Source organism: Heteronotia binoei, chromosome 5, assembly GCF_032191835.1.
Source record: "Heteronotia binoei isolate CCM8104 ecotype False Entrance Well chromosome 5, APGP_CSIRO_Hbin_v1, whole genome shotgun sequence".
In the NCBI taxonomy this organism is placed as follows: domain Eukaryota; kingdom Metazoa; phylum Chordata; class Lepidosauria; order Squamata; family Gekkonidae; genus Heteronotia; species Heteronotia binoei.
The window spans coordinates 37,022,877-37,045,664 of NC_083227.1; the positions used below are offsets into that span (position 1 = coordinate 37,022,877).

Here is a 22,788-nt window from a genome sequence, read left to right on the forward strand (position 1 = left end):
AACTGATCTAAGTTCCGCAGGGCCCGCACCTCCTCTGGGAGCTGGTTCCAGAGTTGTGGGGCTGCGGCGGAAAAGGCCCGAGTGCGGGTGCTTTGCAGTTTTACTTCTTTTGGCCCAGGGATATTCAGTTTGTTTTTACCTACTGACCTCAGTGCTCTCTGGGGCTCATATGGGGAGAGACGGTCCCTCAGGTAGGTCGGTCCTTGGCCATATAGGGCTTTAAAGGTTATGACCAGCACTTTGTACCGGGTCCGGTATACAATCGGCAGCCAGTGCAGTCCGCGCAGCCCAGGCCGTATGTGCCTCCATCTTGGAAGACCAAGTAGTAGCCTGGCTGCCGCATTCTGCACTAGCTGTAGCTCCCGGGTCCGGTATAGAGGCAGCCCCATGTAGAGAGCGTTACAGTAGTCCAGTCTTGAGGTGACCGTCGCACCGTGTGTGTATATTTGTGTGTATATACATTTTATATATATATATATATATATATATATTTGCTGATGATGCTGCACTCGTCTCCCACTCGGTATCAGCTCTGCAGCATATGACGACCTGCTTTGCAGAGGCTGCCAAGCTATTTGGCCTAGAAGTTAGTCTGAAGAAGACAGAAGTTCTCCACCAGCCTGCACCCCAGGAAGATTATCACCCTCCCTGCATCACTGTGGGTGTATCAGTACTGAAGACAGTCCAGCAGTTCAGCTACCTGGGGTGCATCATCTCCTCAGATGCCAAGATCAACAAGGAGATCGACAACAGGCTGGCAAAGGCAAACCGTGCATTTGGCCGACTGCACAAAAGAGTATGGAGCAACAAGCATCTGAAAAAAGGCACAAAGATCAATGTTTACAAAGCGGTTGTGTTGACAACCCTCATCTACGGCTCCGAATCGTGGGTTTTATACCGTCATCACCTGCGACTCCTTGAGCGCTTTCACCAGCGCTGCCTTCGCACCATCCTCAACATCCACTGGAGTGACTTTGTGACCAACACTGACGTCCTCAAGAGGGCGGAGGTTACAAGCATCGAAGCACTGCTGTTGAAGACGCAGCTACGCTGGGCAGGGCATATTTCTAGGATGGAAAACCACCGCCTTCCCAAGATTGCTCTGTATGGCGAACTTTCCACTGGCCATCGAAATAGAGGGGCACCAAAGAAGAGGTACAAGGACTCCTTGAAGAAATCCCTTGGCACCTGTCGCATCAACCATCACCAGCGGTCTGACCTAGCCTCAGATCGCAAAGCATGGAGGCACACCATCCACCAGGCTGTCTCTTCCTTTGAGAACGCACGCATAGCTGGTCTTGAGGACAAAAGGAGATTGAGGAAGAATCGCACTGCTACAGCACCAACCCCAAATCAGACTTTTCCCTGCAGCCACTGTGGCCGGATCTGCCTGTCCCGCATTGGTCTTGTCAGCCACCAGTGAGGCTGCAGCAGATGTGGACTACTGTACCCTTCTTAAATCTTCGTTCGCGAAGTCAAGCCGATATATATATATATATATATATATATATATATATATATATATATATATAAATTTTGGCCACTGTGTGACACAGAGTGTTGGACTGGATGGCCCTTTGGCCTGATCCAACATGGCTTCCCTTATGTTCTTACTGCATTTTCTCCAGGGGAGTTGATCTCTGCCAGCTGGAGATCAGTTATAAAAGCAGGAGATCCTCAGGCCCCACCTGGAGGCTGGCAACCCTAAATACAACGTAAATTTTAATTGCATTACAGTAATAATACTGGAACTTCTATTATATTTTCAATTATATTTTCAAGCTCTTAAAAGAACATTAACATTTTTAACATTGTCTAATGTTTAAGGGGGCCCCACTTCATCAGGGGTCCACTTGCCATTGGGCAAGCAGACACCCTGGCCAGTCTGCCACTGAGCACAGGACTAACATTTCCACCCCCCCACACACACATCTCTACGAACATATAGTGAGCTCCTGACAGATCCTGCAGTATTTAGTGAAGATTTGTTTATTTTATGTGGGGAAAAAACGCCAATGGATTCATGTGTCACACAACCATCTTTAATTTTAAAATGTAATTGATTTTAATTGTGAACCTCTTTGTAGGTCAATTGTTTGGAAAGTGGAGTATAAATTCATCAAATAAACAGTACCACTCAGTATGGCAGTGATACACTAGGGATGCTCTTATAAGGGAAGACATACAACGTGGCCTTGGTCACACACTCTCCCTGAAAACACCACGGCCCTGTGGGACATGCCACAATTCCGCAGGGCCTGTAAAACGGAATTGTTTAAACAGGCTTTTAACATCTAATGAAGGTGACCAGTACTTCACCACCCCACAGCATTGATATCCTAACCCAACCCAACCCAACCAGGAATGTAATGCGCTAAATAACATAATGGGAAACAGCGCTAATTAAGAACTAATAATAACGCCATCTGAGGATTAGAACTGTATATGTTTGAGATCTTTTAATGATTTTATGTGATTATAACAATTTAATTTCATGTTGTTTTAACTCCTGTTAGCTGCCCTGAGCTTGTCAGGGGAGGGCGGGATATAAATAGAATAAAATAAAATAAATTAAATAGTTGCATGGGACATTTTGTATGCAAACATTTATTTATTTAAAACACACGTGTGCTGCCTTTCCACCCAATTAGGATGACTCCAAGATATGGCTCCCCCCTGTTAAACCCTTCAATACTTCCTCTACAATATCCCTTCAGAATAATCCGAACATTTGATTTTGTTAGCTTTCAACATTCCGAAGTCATTCAGCTCAGAGCATCTTGGGATATTCCTAGTTTCGGAAGTGCGGTTGATGGATGTTGGATTGGGTGTCTTTTCAGTAGTGGCCCTTCATCCATCATCCATCTATCCACCTACCTAGCTACCTTTATAATCTGTCTTTCTTACTGGGTCTTAAGGCAGATTATAAATATGGATCAGACCAGTGGTCCATTGAGTTCAGTATCCTGTTTTACATATTAGCCAAACAGTCACTCTGCAGGGTCAACAACTGGGCAAAGAAGCCAAGACCTTCCGTGCCATGACGTTGCCTCCTAGCACAAAATTCAGAGGTCTGTTGCCTATGAATGTGGAGGTTCCTAATAAAACCAAATAACCCAGAGAGGCTGGGCAGATTACAGGTATGAGAAAGACTACGTAGCCAATCAGCTAGCAGAGTATTTTGTTGACTTCATGAACACATTATGCCTGGCAAGACAGCAAATAAATTTAAAAAGGATTTCCATAACAGAAATACAAAAGTATTTACACAGCTGTTTGTTAATAGGTACAACTTGGTTCTGATGTCATATTAACTGTGATAACTGCATCCGAATGATCTCTCTTCTCTGTCCCCCCCCCCCTTTGTCTTTGTAACATAATAGTTACTGTTACAACTCATAAATATATCCCCTCAAACTCTGCCATGGTTATCATGGAACAGCTGGTGGAGCAAATGGAGGTACATATGGTGACGCCATGTGTGATGCCACAGACGCAGTCCCAGCTGGAGTATCAAGACGCCAGTTCCATCCTGCAAACAACTTGCCCACGGACTTATCATTGTACAGCAGAGACACAAGTCTGTATGTGACAAGAAAGCCTTGGTGGGCTAGATAAAAACCTAGTATCTGCGATAAAATAAATCTGCAGTAAAGTGAAACTCCTCCACACAGAAATGTTTAGGCCTCACCCGCCTTCTGGCAGGATGGGAGAAGGCGGATATGCACCAGATATGCAGAGAATTTACCAGCTGTTGAGGCGGGGGGGGGGGGGGGACTTCCCCCGCACCTTGTGATTTCAACAGCCAATGGATGCTTCAGCTGCATTCCCTGGCAATGCTCCCTCTAAAATGTGGTGTCCTGTGGGCAAAAATTCTACTCCGTGAACTACTGGCATTAAAGTTGTGAGCTACTGCATCATTTAGTTTATTCTAGAGCCATTTTTCCTGAGCTATGACAAAAATGTGTGAGCCGGAAGCTAAAAAAACCTGTGAGCTATTTCACACTAACTCAGCTTAGAGGAACACTGCTCCCTGGCTGTCTCCTCTACTAAACTAGGAAACTGTCCTTATGACCAGGGGGATCTTCAGGGCCACAAAATGAAACAATATTGCCTCTGATACTGCCTTACTCTTTCAAATTCTATATTTTATTTTTCTACAAAAACCCTCTACCCTTAATGAGTGCAGATGTGGCATCATCTGCATTATCATCAGCAGCATGAAATCCTTGACAGAACACCTGAGTAAGGAGGAAGTGTAGCATATTTAACTATTTCCCCCTATAGGAGGGGAAAGCTCAGTGTATACACAGAACATCACGGAAAAGCAATTCCTAAATATTAAGAAAACGAATCCTCACAATTGCATTGCATGGAAAGTTGCAACAAGGGCTGGGTGTATTTATATACCATGTTTTGAAATCCTCAAACAATCCTTACAACATTTAAAATAATACAAAATTAACTATTTCTTCTCTCTCCCTTCACATTCCCAATATACTGGCTCCTGTTGCTGAGTAAATACTAGCAAATCCCTCCTGCACAGCAAAAAGAAGCCAAAGCCTGTTTTGCCTTTGACATGCAGTATTCTCACTTTCATAATGCTCCCTTAATGTGTCTTCCAATGAAGAAACTGGTTTTTTTAAACCCTAAAATCTTATTTAAGTCTTCATTTCTTTTAGGATTGCCTCATCTTCTAGAGGTGGAGGAAAAAGCACCTCACACAGAGAATAATGGGATTCCAACCCAGAAGCACATTAAGAGAGGTACAAAATATTCAGGATATTCTCTGAAACAGACAATAATTTAACATAGCACTACAAAAAACCTTCTCCATTTAAAAGCAACTAAAATTTGAAAAACTGTCCAAGAAGAGCCCCTAATTTAATTGTACATGTTCACTGGATTCTTAAAACCACACCCAACCTTTTCAAGGCAGCCATTCCTGGGTATGTCCTAGTTTCCGTTATTTTGATCACTACATGATCATTGCATGGTCCAAGATGTCATATTTTCCCCCGTGGTAGAGGATGCCCTGATCTATTAAAATGCCCTGTTTATAATAAATAGGCAAAAGCAAAATTATTTTCTTTGACTCCCCTATCCCTTTTGGAAGACAGACAGAAAAGCCCCGGCTTTGCTGAGAAACATTTCACTCGTAGGGAAAGACTGGTTTGTTTAGAAGGGCATATGCTGACTTTCAGATAGTTAATTTTTTTTGCTAAACTTACATGCAACTATACATGTACAGTCTCCCTGCACCTCGTCCTCAAAAATCCTTTTCTGATCACTTTGGCAATATGGGTTCTGGTGCTAAAACCCCTTCGCGTTTTTCATTCCTGGGAAAGAACAGGAGCAGTCCACAATTGACTGAACAGTGGGGGGACGGAGGCCTGGAGTCGGACCCCTATGGCGGCAAGAGTTGTAGACGTCTGCTCGAGGAAAAAGACACACACAAACACACATCGCTTTCCAACACAAGCAGTGGCCGGTCAGGAACTGCTACTGGCATATAGCATCCTGAAAGCGGCGGGTATCAAATCTAATACAGTAAACAAGCCTGGAATCTCTGTAATTCTACTTTCGATCCTACTGGATATCTGCAAAAAAAAAAAAAAAATCCAAGGAGCAGGCCCGGCTCTCTTTCTCTTCGGCAGCTCAGCGATCACCCAGACGCGTCCCCGCCCTTCTTTCGCCTTTCCTTCCACATCTCTCTTCATTCTCGCCGCTGGATTGCCAAATCTACAGGCAATTGGCTCCGTTCTTAAATGCGCAGCAAGACTGGCATTTTTTTTACAAAAAAGATAAATATGCCCTGCCCCACGGTCTCTCTACGATTTTCCTGAAGCAAACCTCTCAGCACAAAATAGGAGTCAAGTTTGTCCTACTACTTCAGACCAACAAGGCTGACTACTTGGATCTCTCAGCACAGTTTAGGAAAGCCCGTCGCTGCTGCTGGGGTTGGGGAAATTCGTCACGCAATCCTAGATTAGGAACGACGCCTTCTCGAAAAGCACCCCCCACCCCAACAACAAAACCACAACCCACCTCCTTACCATGTCTCAGTCACTCCGGGGGCTGGCGAAACAGATAGCGTTTTTGTCTCTGAAGCGCAAGCAGGCGACCGGAGCCAGATACGCATCATTTCCATTGGCCGCTCGCTCCTCCTCCTACGGTAAGCTTTTTGGGTTCCAGCAATTTAATTATTGAGGCCCCTTTGTTTTTCGAAGGTCAGACTTCATGAGCTGCAGCTGAGCGGTACGCAAGGCCTCTCCGTCTTCTCATTGTTTCTTTGCTGGGCCGTGTTCTTTTTGTTTGTTTTCTTGCTTTTTGAGGGAGCCTTTCAAATGTGCCGGTGCACGCACTATTTATTCCTTTACGAACATGTTCGTCCTGGAGCTTTCACAATTTCCACAGCGCCTCTGAGCCCCCTTCCAGCAGGCCTCCCGGAGAGGATTAAATGAATGGGGGACATCTTGACTGTGCTGTTGTTCAAACGTAGGCCGTATCCAGGAACTGTGTGGTGCACAATAGCTAAAAGAGAAACCTTTGAAATTGCTAGATACATACAGTGTAATAAAAAGTCTAGGATCAGATATTTCTAAGATTAAAAAATTCTGGTTTTTTTTTTAAATGCTATCTTTGCTTTAATATTCCTTCGTTTAAAAATCGTGTGACCTGATTTGGTAGTGGTGGTGTTTGTACATAAACGCACCCTGACCTGAATAGCCCAGGTTAGCTCAAATCCATAGGGTCAGCTCTGGTTAGTATTTGGATTTGAACCACCAAGGAAGTCCAGGATGCAGAGCCCATGCCCTTCCAATTAACACAGGCAAAGCACTCTGTTGAGGGGGGGACACTTTATTCCAGGAATAAGAGGGATACAGAAAGACAAATCCACCAGTTTCTGTTCCCATTTGACTGGAGCCCTAATGGGCTTTTATACCTTTTCCAAGCAACTTTTCTTTACACAAGCACAAACTGCATTTAGTTCTGTTCCCATGGCTAATGTCTGCATGTTAGCAAGCAAACAGATAAACTTCTTTTCTCATTTGAGATATACAGAAGACAGTTTGTTCACTCCCCACGCTCTGTTCTGCTGTGCTCAGCATTTGCGTCTCTTACATTCTAGAAAACAGAAAGCTTTTGATAAAGTTCCTCATCAAAGGCTCCTTAGAAAGCTTGAGAATCATGGAGTAAAAGGACAGGTCCTCTTGTGGATCAAAAACTGGCTGAGTAATAGGAAGCAGAGAGTGAGTATAAATGGGCAGTCTTCGCAGTGGAGGACGGTAAGCAGTGGGGTGCCGCAGGGCTCGGTACTGGGTCCCATGCTTTTTAACTTGTTCATAAATGATTTAGAGTTCGGAGTGAGCAGTGAAGTGGCCAAGTTTGCGGATGACACTAAATTGTTCAGGGTGGTGAGAACCAGAGAGGATTGTGAGGAACTCCAAAGGGATCTGTTGAGGCTGGGTGAGTGGGCGTCAACGTGGCAGATGCGGTTCAATGTGGCCAAGTGCAAAGTAATGCACATTGGGGCTAAGAATCCCAGCTACAAATACAAGTTGATGGGGTGTGAACTGGCAGAGACTGATCAAGAGAGAGATCTTGGGGTCATGATAGATAACTCACTGAAAGTGTCAAGACAGTGTGCGTTTGCAATAAAAAAGGCCAATGCCATGCTGGGAATTATTAGGAAGGGAATTGAAAACAAATCAGCCAGTATCATAATGCCCCTGTATAAATCGATGGTGCGGTCTCATTTGGAGTACTGTGTGCAGTTCTGGTCGCCGCACCTCAAAAAGGATATTATAGCTTTAGAGAAGGTGCAGAGAAGGGCAACTAGAATGATTAAAGGGCTGGAGCACTTTCCCTATGAAGAAAGGTTGAAACGCTTGGGACTCTTTAGCTTGGAGAAACGTCGACTGCGGGGTGACATGATAGAGGTTTACAAGATAATGCGTGGAATGGAGAAAGTAGAGAAAGAAGTACTTTTCTCCCTTTCTCACAATACAAGAACTCGTGGGCATTCGATGAAATTGCTGAGCAGACAGGTTAAGACGGATAAAAGGAAGTACTTCTTCACCCAAAGGGTGATTAACATGTGGAATTCACTGCCACAGGAGGTGGTGGCGGCCACAAGTATAGCCACCTTCAAGAGGGGTTTAGATAAAAATATGGAGCACAGGTCCATCAGTGGCTATTAGCCACAGTGTATGGAGCACAGGTCCATCAGTGGCTATTAGCCACAGTGTATGTGTGTATATAACATTTTTTGCCACTGTGTGACACAGAGTGTTGGACTTGATGGGCCGTTGGCCTGATCCAACATGGCTTCTCTTATGTTCTTAGTATCAAAGTTAACGGAGTTGGGCAGAGGCGCTCAGAGTGCTAGCTGCTTGCAGCAACCTGCCAAAATCTTAAGAAAATTGTGTTATTCTCACCTATTATTTGAATGTCTTCTGCTCTGAAAATCAGACGAGTATGCCATAGGTCAGCTGCAACTTGATTTCACATTCCACCACTACCACCACATCAATGCAGCCAGATGCACTATGAAATTAATCATTCTAGTTGGAGAGGGGGGTTCCAACCCAGATATGCGTAGGATGTAGATTTGCCACTCCCCAGGTCCCAGCGGGGGTTCTTCAGCTTTCCCAGGCTGCTTCCCACCCCAAGTCAGCAGGCTGGTGGGGGAAGCCCCGCCCCCAGAGGACCATGTGCCTTTGGAGGCTTCAGTCTCCGATTGAAAGGCTTCCTCTTGGGAGGGTGTGTCTGTGCTACTTCGAAGAAGTTGGCAGCAACTCGTGAGTAGAGAGGCCAATCCGTCTCTTCAGAGTCGCCAAAAACCGGGGAGTGGGGGGGAGGGGAGGAAACGTCTGCTGAGCACTTCATTATTCCCTATGTGGAGATAGATTCTCATAGGGTATAATGGGGAGTTGATCTGGAGGTTTCGGGGGCTCTGGGGGAGCTGTTTTTTGAGATAGAGGCACCTTGTATTGTGAGAAAGGGAGAAAGGTACTTCTTTCTCTACTTTCTTCATCCCATGCATAATCTTGTAAACCTCTATCATGTCACCCCACAGTCGACGTTTCTCCAAGCTAAAGAGCCCCAAGCATTTTAACCTTTCTTCATAGGGAAAGTATTCCAAATCTTTAATCAAGCACCAGTGTAAGCCGAAATGCCCTCAAAACGAGGTTGGGGAATTAGTTAGGTGGGCACCTGGCTCACTAGGAATCTTTTTACCTGTGTATACAAGGTTAACCAGCCAGAGAGTGATGCTCAATAACCGGACTCTAATTTAATAAAACCAATTATAATTTATTGAGAAAAATATAGTCTTCCATACAAGATAAAAATACACATATACAATCACACATTCACACAGTCCTAGGAAATATAGATAGATCGATAGGGGAACATATAAGGGTAGACATACAGGGTGATATTACCTATTGTAGTCTTCGAGGAAGGCTCCAATGGCGACAAGTGAGGGAATGGGTAAAGGACCCGAAACTGATCAGGAATTGGGGATGGATCTATGTAGCGAAAGGTGGGATACTGCTAGAAGCACACATGAGTGGAGTTGGGTCAGAGGTTAAATAGGCTCCCTTAGACCCTACAGGGGCTGGGAGGGAGGAGAAAGGGGAGGCTCTGCAATGACCAGGAGGGCTGGACTATTGCAGAGCCAATAGAAAGTTCCTTGGGGACACCTAATTGGGTACCTGTCTTGACCAATGAGCTTGCCTGGATCCTGGGTACCTGAAAGAATCTTCCTGATTAGAACAGGCCATGGGGTGGCTCCAAAGTGACAGTTGGGAAAATGAATAGAAATGATTACTAGGTGGGGAACACTTAAGATTAGGTGGACTTATCTGAAAAGGTGACAATAGAGAATCAAATACTGGCCTAGGTATCACCCGGGTTAGACAAAAGACTTGACTCTGACAGGAGATGGTCTTCCTCTTTTTCTATCTTCTTCCTGGCACCAGTCTTTGTTCTGGGTTTCGTTAGACAAAGGCTTGAGTGGTCTGGCAGGGTATGCTTGATTGCCTTATGCAAAAGCTGAAGCAGCTGTTGGATATGGAGTCAGGAAAGCAAGATGGATTCTGGTGGTGTTAGCCCTTGGTTCATGGAAAACAGGCTAGAAACTGCTTGCCTGTACAGTTCATGGTGGTGTGGCTTCTGCCACTGCAGTGGCCAAGACTGGGCACACAAGGAGTAGCTGGCAGCTCATTTGTAGAATGCTGCTGCAAAGCTGAGGCTGATAGTATCCACATAAGCCTTAGAAACTGTAAGCAAAGTCCACTTCTTAGAGCAGATGTGTGAGAGTTAAAACTCCAGGCACCCTGGCAACCATACTGGTGATCACAATGTCCATATGTATGAAAAGTAGGGGGCTTTCCTTACACCAGTCGTTTCCAACTCTGGGGTGACATTGCTTTCACAACGTTTTCATGGTAGACTTTTTACGAGATGGTTTGACATTGCCTTCCCCAGTCATTTACATTTTACCCCCAGCAAGCTAGGTACTCATTTTACCGACCTCAGGATGATGGAAGGCTGAGTCAACCATGAGCTGGCTACTTGAACCCAGCTTCTGCCGGGATCAAACTCAGGTCATCAGCAGAGCTTGGACTGCAGTACTGCAGCTTTATCACTGCGCCGGAACCTTAATCTTAGGGTCTTAACAACTTGTTTAAGGTAACTGTGATCTATGGATGGAAACTGCTAAAGGAAGGAGACTTTTGTTCTTAAATTGTAAATTTTAGAAGTATTGTCTCAGGGCTGTGTTATCTAGCAAGAAGTTCAGTTGGGACCTTAATCCTGGAAGCCACAGAGGGTTTATCTGGAGACTTCTTGGGTCACCAACAAGAGGAAAGAGCAGGGTCAGCTCACCCACTAGGCAAATTAGGCATTTGCCTAGGGTGCCAGCAGGGCGGGGGACCGAATTTGGCCTCCCCCTCTCCCTCCTAGGCAAATGCCTAGTTTGCCTGCTCCCCAGCCTTCTCCTCCCTCCCTTCCCCACCAGGTCTATTTCAATATCCGGGAATGGGCAGTCAAGTTCTGTGCTCCTGGGCTATTTAAAGGCACCCCCACACACCAATCAGCTGATCAGCAGGTAAAACCACACCAGAGGCTCCTGGCTCCTATGCTGGCCTTCCGGTATGCTCACTGCCAGTGCTGGGTTGAGGGGGCAGACCAGAAGCAGTGGGAAGGATGAACGAGCCACTGAAAGAGCCACTGCTGCTGCTGTCTCCTCCCCCTTTCCTTCCTACACGATCCAGGGAGGAGGCAGTAGTGGCGGCCACTCTTTCAGCAGCTCGCTGGTCTTTCCTGCTGGTGCTGGCCTGCCCCCTCAACCCAGCAATGACAGTGATCACACCAGAGGGCCAGCATAGGAGCTGGGAGTCTCTGGCATGGTTTTACCTGCTGATCAGCTGATCGACAGGGGAGCACCTTTAAATAGCCCGGGAGCACAGCGCTCGACTGCCTTTCCCGGACATTGAAATAGACCTGGTGGGGAAGACAGGGAGGAGGAGGCATGGTGGAGGGGACTGGCAGGGCACTGTGGAGGGGGGCAGCGGGCCGCAAGTCTGTCTAGGGTGCCATGCATCCTAGGGCCAGTCCTGGGAAAGAGACTGTGAAGGAGGGGAAAGTTAATTATTTGGACTATAAAAGATAACTGTTCCGCTGTCTTCTATGTTTTTGTTCTATGTTTTTGTTACAAGGTATGATATTAAGTGAAAAGTAAAAATGTTTTATTCTCTTTGAATTACTGCAAGATTCATTCCAAGTTCTGTCCCACAGAACCCACAAGCTGAGGTTACCCTTAGAGTTCTGCCTAGTAGGGTTGCCTATCCCCAGGTGGGGTTTGGAGGCCTTCCCCCCGCTTCAGGGTCATTGGAAAGCTGGGGTGGGGTGTCTGCTGAGCACTCCATTATTCCTTATGGAGACCAATTCCTATAAGGAATAATGGAGAATTGATCTGCGGGTATCTGGGGAGGCAGTTTTTTGAGGTAGAGACACTAAATTTGCAGCATAGTATTTGATGCATCTCCTCAAAACACCCACCAAGTTTCAAAAGAATTGGACCAGGGGGTCCAATTCTATGAGCCCTAAAAGAATGTGCCCCTATCCTTCATTATTTCCAATGGAGGAAAGGCATTTAAAAGGTGTGCTGTCCCTTTAAATGTGATTGCCAGAAATCCCTTTTGAGTTTAATTATGCTTGTCACAACCTTGCTTCTGGTTCTACCCCAATGTCTCCTGATCCCACCCCCAAAGTCTCCTGGCTCCACCCCCAAAGTCCTCAGATATTTCTTGAATTGGACTATGTCTAAGACTATAAAATTCACCAAATGGCAGTCCTGTTCTATAACTGGTGAGGCAAATAATCATATGTCATTCCTTCTGAAAGCAAACTTGATGGTCCTGCTGGTGGAATTCTGTTCTCTCTCTCCACCCCCCCACCCCCATTCCGCTCAGGTTTTGGCATGCATGACCTTCCTATTCGTTGGGCCCCAGATCTCAAGAGTGTCCATGTTCTATGATTATGCTGTTAGAGGATCCACGTTTGGTGAATGGAGAATTGCTTGCCTAAACTTGGAGCTCATCAATTTACACGGTGTACATGTACTCTCCTGATTGTTTATTCCCTTTCCACCCATTCTTACAGGCCTTCAATGTGTCCTCAAGCTCAACATTCATCAGGAGAAATTATTCACATTATTTTGGAGCCAATGTGCTGTAATTGAACTGTGGCAAACTGAGGTTCAGATCCCCCTCAGCCATGAAAATCATTCAGTGATCCTGAGCCAGTCAGTCATTCTCTCTCAGCATAACCCTCCTCATACATTTGTAGAGAGGAGGAGAAAAGCCAGGCTCAAAAAACAGAACACTGTCTTCTAACTCACAACATGGAGGAGACTCACAAGCTACGTCACCATCAGCTATATCATCCAAAATCTGAATAATATTTTTCATTACTTTAACAGCCATGGGCATACATTAAGATATTCAAATATTGGCTGTATTGTTCATGATCAATCTTATTCTTTGTCAAAGTACCACAGTGGTTCTTTTCAAGGGGAATTGCTTGATACCATCATCACAAAGTCCTGGCTATCTTTCCACAGAGAATTCAGCATTCTGGGATTTTTCTCAGTTAGACTGTACATATGTTCATTAACTAGAGTGGCTTAGAACCTGGAAAATTAGCAGTTGTGGGGCTGGACAGTCCTGATTTTAAAAGCCTGTGGTGGGGGATTGAGAAGTAACATCGTGTTAGAAAAAGCCAAGTGGGAGAAAGACTGAGATGGAAATTGATGCTGAGAAATAAAATAGATTGTATGGCATGATTTAGGTCTAAACCTGAATACTGATTTATTCATTCAGAAAGATTACTTGAAGAGATTTGCTTATGTTTAGCATACACAATCAATTTTGATAACTCAAATGGGCTGGGTTTTAACAACTAGAGAGCCAAGGATGAAATCGAGGTTCTTTCTGTATGGATATTTTGCACCCAGACTGGAGCAGCTGTTTTGGGACACTGTCCTCCTCCCATTGTCCACTTTCCGGACTTTGGAAACATTGCTATGCCACCCTCAGCTGTGTTGTCCAAAATCTGAGTAATATTCAGGGCTTTTTTTCTAGGGGAATGCAGCTGAACAGAGTTCTAGAACCTCTCCATAGAAAAAAAATTCTCAAAAAATGTTTAAAAGTTCATGAGGGGCACATGTTTGTTTCTCCTTCATTTCCCTCTTGAGAGTTCCAGCACCTGTTTTTCCAGAAAGAAAGCCCTGGCTAATATTTATGGTTATTTTATAGCACATGTGCATTGAGATGCTCAAATGAGTACAGTTTTCTTTTGACAGATCCAGTGAAGAAGTAGTCTGCATTGTTCATGATAAATCTTATTCTTTGTTAAAGCACCACAGTTGTTCTCCTCAAGGGGAAGTTCTGGATACCTGGAGTAAAGGATAAACCATTGTCACTATTTATGATTAGCCCTGGCTATCTGTCAATGGAGAATTCAACACTGTAATTTTGATCAGTTGTGTTAATGTTTGTTCAGCTGTGTTAATGAACTAGTGGTGCCATCAACCTGGACTTGCTCCTTTAACAAAGCCTGAATGGGAAATTATGTACTAGGTGATGTGTATACCTTTGTGGCATGAAAGCATCAACTGCCTATTTCCACACATTAAACCTCTGTTAAAGGGACTAGCTGAATCTTGTCAGATCTTGGAAGCTAAGCAAAGTCAGCCCTGGTTAGTATTTGGATGGAAGACCTCCAAGGAATACCAGGGTCACTACACGGAGGCAGGCAATGGCAAACCACGCTGAAATGTCTCTTGCTCTGAAAACCTTATGGGGTTGCCATAGGAGATCCCCCACTCCAAATAAGATGCTGTGTAGAAGCTGTTGAAGGAGCTAAACTGTATCTTGTTTGAAGGGACAAACTACCTGGGGCCCTGCTACATAAAGTACTCACTGCGTCTGATTCAGTGGGGAGCCATTCACCCAGACCCATTTCTTCTCTGTTGGTACAAGATGAAGTCCAATCCACACAGGCGCCTTTAAATTTTTTTGGATGAATTCCTGTGAAATGCAAGTTAGCATAGAACTATGACTTCTTTTATTGTCCAAGAATATTTTTAATATATATTTTTATTTTATATAAACAAACATTAGAAAAAGGTAAGATAAGATAGAAATATCACAGTGGTTTTTTATACATAAACCATCATACGTTGGCCAACAAGAGCATAAAAATTAATGAGAGAAGACATCGATGTTATCTAATAAATTGTAACTAATAACATTTTTCTATCTATAAAATTGTTAAACAGATCTTACCAGGGCTTTTTTTGTAGGGAAAAAATCCCAGCAGGAACTCATTTGCATATTAGGCCACACCCCCTGACATCACCATTGTTTCACACCGGTGTTTTAGAAAAAGCCCAACATGAACTCATTTGCATATTAGGCCACACACCCTGATGCCAAGCCAGCCAGAACTACATTCCTGTGCGTTCCTGCTCAAAAAAAGCCCTGGATCTTACATTGTCAAGTGCAGATTACTTATATATTTTTGGTTTTGGTTTGGTCTACATACATTTACATTCATAACATTTCTGATGTTAGGACATTGTAAGCATAAACATTTTGAACACATATTACACAATTTTGTCTCTTAATCCTTATGGACTTCATAGTTTTATTCTTATTATAGTCTTTAAAGCTTTGCAGCCTAATTCTGATCAATATATGCAAAAATACATTCCATTCTTCTTGAAATTCAGACTCTGGTATATTATGAAAGTAAGATGTTAGCTTTGCCATTGTCATATAATCAGTTTATTTTTCTAATCAGTCAGTTCTGGGCATATTTCAGCTTTCCATTTTGATGTTTATATTTTCTGGCACTCACGAAGAAAAAAATAACGTATATGCTCATATATTTGGCTGAGAAAGAAGAAGCTATAACAGACATTAAAAATGATAACAGCAAACCAGGGAAACAGTAAGAAATAACTAGGCCCAAACTGATCGTGTAGGACTGCGGACATTTTGACCAGACTCTGCAGCTTGAGCTGTAGACATTTTATCTCCGTGTCACAAAAGGTTTCCTCTGCTACTAATGCTGCAGATCAGCCTGGGCAGCAGTAGAAGCCCACCAAAATGCTGGCAACCCTGCCAGCCAAGGAGGAATGGTTGTGTTTTGGGATGATCGTATTCCTAGATCCTAAGGAGAGCCAGAGATACATATTGGCCTACATGGGTGGAGTTATTAACAGTTGGGAAATCCCTGAATATTTGGAGGTAGAGCCCTGGAGAGGGCTGAACTGGGGGAGGGGAGGGAGCTCCGCAGGTATGTGGTACAATAGTGTTCACCCTTAGGGTTGCCAAGCTCCCACCGGGGGCAGGGGATCCCTCGCCTTGGAGGACCCCAACCCATTGGCAGGGAGCAGGCCACCAGGCGGATCCCTGCTCCCGAAGAGCCCCATTTGCGCGTGCAGTCCCTGGCACGATGACATCACCTGGAAGTGATGCCACTGTGCTAGGGATGTTCTAGGACTTGCTGTAAAAACTCTATGGTATCATAGAGTTTTACCATGAATCCTAGAGCATTTCTAGTGTGACGCTCTAGGCATAGAGCAATTGCTAGTAGACTCTAAGAGGTTTTTGCATTCCGTTATAGAAGAGGCACAGGACTGGCCTGCTTAAAATCATACACAAGTGGCTTTGAGCTAATTTGCTGTCAAAAGAATTTGCTCTAGGTTAAAAATAAATAAATAAATATAGAGAGTATAAGAGCATTTGGCCATCTAAAAGAACAGCTTGCTTCTAATAAAAAATATTGCAGAGAGAGATTGGCCAGAAAACGCCAGAAGGCTTTTGCATCTGATTAAAAGAAGAAGTTTGAACTGGCTTAAACTCCTAATATAAATATATACACTTGTGTCATTGAGTGGATGAGAGAACCTGAGGCAGAAGATGTTGCAGAAGAGTATTTACATTGGGTTACCAAGGCAATTTCTTTCAGGGTTACCAAGAGGCTGGTAACCCAGGAAGAAATATAGGAAGGAGTACTCTTGAGGAAATCCATTGACGAAACGAGCCTACATCCGGGTGCTCATTGGACATTTCTTGTAATGTTGTAATGTGAGAATGGACCTCTGTGATAATATTGCTATGTGAATGGGTATTTCTAGTGAAGTAAAAAAAGATAATTTATAAAGGTTTTTAATAGTTTTATTAAGTATTGTTAGCCAGTATATCACAGTATTTGTTTCTCTCATTGCCTGTCTTATTAACTGTGATCCCTTTTTGTTGATTATACCACCTGGAGGTTGGCAATTCTAGACCTGTCCAATTGTTCAATATATTCAGCCTGAGGACATAGATAAGACCCAGGGCCAGCCCTGCCACTAGGAAAACTAGGCATCTGCCTAGGACGGCAGCCTTCTGGGGTCACCGAATTGGGTGCCCCCCACCTGACTCGGTGAGGCAGCTGACCAGCGGCTGCCTCTGAGTTTCCTCCCCTTCCCCCATGCCTCTTGGAGGACTCCAAGACTTTCTTGGAGACTCCAAGGGCTTTCTCCCTGCTTTTGCACCCCTGGGATGCAAAAGCAAGGAGAGGATTCCCCCCCCCTCAAGCCTCTCCGAGAAGCGCAGGTGGCAGGGGCTTTCTTGCTGCCTTTGCACCCACAGGAGGATCTCTCCCCCCCCCCTCGGCTCTCAAGAGTCTCCTGAGTGGCACGGGTGGCAGGGGCTTTCTCCCTGCTTTTGCACCCCTGGAATGCTACTCAGCTCCTTGGCCTCTGGCCTGTGGGGTCCCACAAAGTTCCATCCTGTCCCCTATTTATATATATGTAATTCCCCGATGGTGGTGACCGAATGAAACTCTCCCATTGGCTTGCAGGTGCATTCCATGCGCTCGACAAATAATTGGCCCATCACAGCTCACTCAGTACCTCTGGCTCTCATTGGCTGAATCCTCTGCCCCTGCCTATTGCAGGCCAAGGAATGTTGAACAAACTGCCAAAACAGTCTTACCTCAGAGACAGACACATCCCTGATACTTTTCTGTATCCTCTCTGTCAAACAACATCACAAAGGGCTGCCTCTCTACTGCGGCCTCATGAAAGGCGTCACGACCACTGTTGGCAACACATCTCTGCCACCTCATCAACAACCCACACAGACGGCCTTCCAGCACACACAGCCTCTAAAGGCTGCTGAAATAGCCAGGGAGCTGCCAACATAATGTGACTAGGTAGCAAGGCCTGGCCCCACCGGGAGCATTTCCTCAGAGGCCATGGCTGCCACCTCTTTCCTGTCACTCTCGCCCAAGACAGATGAGGATTGGACCACTAGGGAAGCTGCTAGCCAGAGGCTGTTGCTCGACCATCAAGGTTGCCTCTGTCAGTAAAGGGTGCCCAATTATTCTTCTAACTGGCATGACTTAACTAGGCCTGGCTGCTTGCTCCTGTTCAGCAGCAGCCCCCCAATGACAGCCAGTGTGAGTTAACAGTTGCCAACTCCAAGTTCGGAAAATTCATGGAGATTTGAGGAGTGGAGCCTGGAGAGGATAGGGTTTGAGGACTGGTGGGACCTCAGACAGGTACAATGCCATACACTCCACTTTCCAAATCAGCCATTTCCTCCTGATGAACTATGGTTGCCAATCTCCAGGTGAGGGCTGGAAATCACTCAGAATTACAACTGCTCTCCAGATGGCAGAGATCAGCTCCCGTTGAGGTGGGGGTGGGGAGAGTGAATGCTACTTGGGTGAATGGGAAGGTAGCAAGGGTGGGGGGCACTCACCCAGAGCCTCTTTCTAGAGCCTGTTGTATTTTTCTTCACAACGGACCTTATTCCTAGTGCTTCAATAATACAAAGTAAAGCTTCAGTAGGAACTCTTTTGACTGGACAAGATCACTGTTGCACAGATACCTGCTGATGCTCAGTCACTCTCTACTCTCCTTGCCCCAGCCCTTGCCAGTGCTCAAGAAAATGAAAACATACACTGGGTATCAAAATAACCATCCAGTGCTTCTGCCGTCATATGTTGAAAGTTATTTAGGTGGGATTAGAAATGCTCACTATTTCTGAATGGAAAGTGGCTCAGATTTATTGTTTCATAACATTTCTATGCCACCTCTTCAGAGTCCTACTCAAGGTGGTTTACAATTAAAAATCATAATATTAAAACATGTCGTTAAAATACAAGCCAGTGGATATATGCAGCATTTAAAAAAACAATCCATAAAACAGAAGCAGACCATTAAAAAGCTGATAAGGTAAAACCCCTAATCAAAACCCTGGGTTGAAAGATTGTGTTTTACCTTGCAGCCTAAAAGAAAGTACAGGGGGTGATATGGTCCCTGTCTGGAGCCAACCCCTGACAATAGTCCCCCTCCTCCAAATTTTGGACCAATTAAAGCTTCTGGACTGTCTTCAAAGGCAGCCCTACAAAATGTGAATTACAGTAATCTGTCTTGGATGTGATCAGGGCATGGATCACTGTCGCCAAATTGTCCTTTTCAAAGAATGGTTGTAGTTGGCAGGCCAGCTGGAGCTTATAAAAGGCAGTATATGCAACAAAGGAGACTTGACCTTCCAGCTGTAGGCCAGAATCCAATAGATTGGATAAACTATGAACCTGCTCCTTCAGGAGGGAATGTAAGCCCCTCCAGGACAAACTGGCTCATCAGTCTCCAACCAGTTTCTCCAGTGACCAACAGTACCTCACTCTTGTGTGGTCTGAGCTTCACTTTACTGGTCCTCATCAATCCCATTATCTTCTCTAGGCAATTCAAGACTTCTACAGATTCACCTAGCTTAACTGTTAAGGAAAAACAAAGCTGAGTCTCATCTGCATATTGGTGGCCCCTTATTCCAAATTCCCGGATGACCTCTCTCAGTGGTTTCATGTAGATGTTAAATAATAAGGGGGGCAAAATGGAACCTTGTGGGACCCCACTGCATCATAGAATCATAGAGTTGGAAGGGACCTCCAAGGTCATCTAGTCCAACCCCCTGAACAATGCAGGAAACTCACAAATACCTCCCCCTAAATTCACAGGATCTTCATTGCTGTCAGATGGCAATCTAGCCTGTTTAAAAACCTCCAATGAAGGAGAGCTCACCACCTCCTGAGGAAGCCTGTTCCACTGAGAAACTGCTCTAATGGTCAGGAAGTTCTTCCTAATGTTGAGCTGGAAACTCTTTTGATTTAATTTCAACCCATTGATTCTGGTCCTACTGTCTGAGGTCACAGAAAACAATTCCACACCATCCTCTGTATGACAGCCCTTCAAATACTTGAAGATGGTGATCATATCACCTCTCAGCTGCCTCCTCTCCAGGCTAAACATGGCCAGCTCCTTCAACCTTTCTTCATAAAATCTGGTCTCCAGACCCCTCACCATCATTGTTGCCCTCCTCTGGCCCCGTTTCAGCTTATCTATACCCTTCTTAAAATGTGGTGCCCAAAACTGAACACAATACTCCAGGTGAGGTCTTACCAGAGCAAAGTGATACCATCACTTCATGTGATCTGGACACTATACTTCTGTTGATACAGAATCAATGCCATGGGACCAAGTAGCAGTCTGCCAGCACCACCTTCTGGAACTGGTCAAGTAAGAGTGGAACCACCAAAGCATGGCTCCCCCAGCCCTGCCAGCCTCTACAGAAGGATACCACTGTCAATCTGCCTCTTCCAAGTCCATCTGAAGCTGCGTAGCCACCACCTGATGAGTACCTTTCCCAAGAATGGAATACTAGCAAATGGTGGTGGTTTATTAGGTCATATGGCTCCAGGGATACCTTCTTCAGGAGAGGTCTCACAACCATTTCTTTCAAACTGGTTGCAACCATGCCCTCCCACAGAGAGGCATTTATTACTTCCTGGACACAGTCTACCAACCCAGCTCTGGGTATAAAACTCTTAGCCATAAGAGGCAAAGGCAAGACTGGACATGGTGGGTCACACACTTCAAAGCACCTGGTCTACTTCATCAGACTTCACCAACTGAAAATTATCCATACAATTAAAACTGGACAGCACTCCAGTAACACCTTGAGATTGAACCAGTCCAACTGTGGTGTCTAAGTCATGGCAAATGCGAGCGATTTTATCTGCAAAATGCATTGCAAAGGAATTACACGAGATCAACACCCTCTGGCGCTTTCACAACCTGGAAAAGCTCTGCAGGATGGCATTGTGGAAATGCTATGTTAGCAGAAAAGTTCATATGGCCTTCATTAGTCAATCTCTGTATATTCCTAGAAATTAATGATAAAGAAAGAGCAAGAATGCAAATCCTAGCTCTATAGTTATATTTTACCTGACCAGAGTCCATTAATAGCTGAGATCTCTTTGCTGTACAGTCTTCATTACTCTTCTCCCAGGACTGGGTGGAGGTAGAAAACCAGTAACACCTATCCCCATTCTTCTGCCACATCAAGGGACATAGTCTGCAACTTCCACTCTCTTAAGAAGGAAAACAACTCTTTTTTAATGCATTTATATCCCTTGCTACTTTTCAGAATTGCTTCAGTATCTAGAAAGTTCAAGAACCCTTCCTAGAGTGAAGTCTGAGGAAAATTTGTTGAGGGCAGTGTCACAGACCCTTGTCTGTGGATGGTATTGATTGAGCAAACAATGTTCTGATGAGGGTCGCCAAACTCCAAGTGTGGCTTAGAGGTCTTCTGGAATTATAACTGACCTCCAGACCAGTTCCCCTGTAGAAAATCAGTGCCTTGGAGGGTTGACTCTATAAATTCCCTCCCACAAACCCTGCTCTCCCTAGGCTCCACCCACCAAATCTCCAGGAATTTCCTAACCCAGAGTTGGCAACACTAGTTTTGATACATATAGTTCTATGGAAACTTCCTTCTTAGCTCAGAGAAGCACTTACCTCATTCTATCAGAAGTGCAAAACTGGAAGGCTGAGGTATGGACATGTGAGTTTCACGTAACTGGGCCTATATAACTTATAATGCAATGTATGTGAACTGTTCTAATTTTACTGGTTGTGAGCCACCCTGAGCCTGCTCCGGTGGGGAGGGTGGGATATAAATCTAATAAACTTAAACTTAAGATGGCTACACTCCCAAAACACCCCTGAATCTCTCAGGTGTGAGTTTTTGAAATAACATGAGTGAGAATAGCTGAAACTGAATTTTATCTTAAAATAGATAAGGAATGATATAGATGTATTCTGGATTCTCATTTTACTTACATATGTATCAATGTGATTCCTCAAGATTAGGGGGTGGAGTTTAGGAAGGGGGTGGTTTGGGGAGGGGAGAAACCTCAGCAGGATATCACGCCATACAGTCTACCCTTCAAAACAGCCATTTTCTCCAGGGGAATTGACCTCCACCATCTGGAGATCAGTTGTAATTACAGAAGATCTCCAGGCACAGCCTGAAGTCAGCAACTAGGGTTGCAAACCTCCATGTAGTAACTGGAGATCTCCTGGAAATACAATTGATATCAAAGCAGAGATTAGTTCCCCTGGATAAAATGGCTGCCTTGGAAGGTGGACTCTATAGCAGTGTACCCCATTGAAGTTCCTCCCCTCAGACCCTGCCTTCCTCAGGTTCTACTTCCAGAATCTCCAGTACTGTCAACTTTAGCTGGAACCTTAGCTAAATATCAGGTCATGAACTATAACTTCAAAATATTCAGAATCTTTTAGTGATAATATGAACCATATATGATCCATTTTGAAGGTGAGATATAAAATAAATGGCCAAAAATGCATCTGCCGGTGAATCTGTCTCTTATTCCCCGGGCAAGCGATATGTGAAATCAAATTTCAGTAAGCCTGTCTTAAATGCCAGGCTTCAAGGTATAAGTTTTCGTGTGCAGAGACAAAGTAGTTTGACTATAAAAATTACTTTTAGGCCTGCCAATTCTAGATCTGACCACTAGATGTCAATAGAGGTTCAGGAAGAGAATTTTTGCTTGTATTAACTATTCCGAAATTATATGAGAAGCAGGTGAAGGCCATAAGTATAAGATGAAGGAACCTGGTACAGAGAGTACAAATTCACTTGTCTTTTATTATTTATTTGTATCTCACCTTTCTTCCCAACAGGGATCCAAAGTGGCCTACAATGTTCTCTTCTCCATTTTATCCTCACAACAACCCTGTGAGGTAGGCTGGGCTGAGAATGTGTGACTGGCCCAAGGTCACCCAGCAAGCTTCCATGGCACAAGTTGGGGGTTGAATTGGGGTCTCCCAAATCCTAGTCCAACACT

General features: G+C 44.6%; 1 protein-coding gene across 2 annotated transcripts in view; it reads right to left on the reverse strand.

Moving 5' to 3' along the window:
* The window catches only part of LOC132571443 (C-type lectin domain family 2 member D-like), a 33,338-nt gene extending 27,186 nt beyond the window's left edge, over positions 1 to 6,152 (reverse strand). The window contains exon 1 of one of the 2 annotated variants that reach the window (XM_060238237.1): positions 6,057 to 6,152. The gene's annotated coding sequence lies outside the window, so the exon portion shown is untranslated. The remainder of the gene's footprint in view (positions 1 to 6,056) is intronic. The other variant, XM_060238236.1, reaches the window with a different exon arrangement.
* Between the last annotated feature and the right edge of the window lie 16,636 nt (positions 6,153 to 22,788).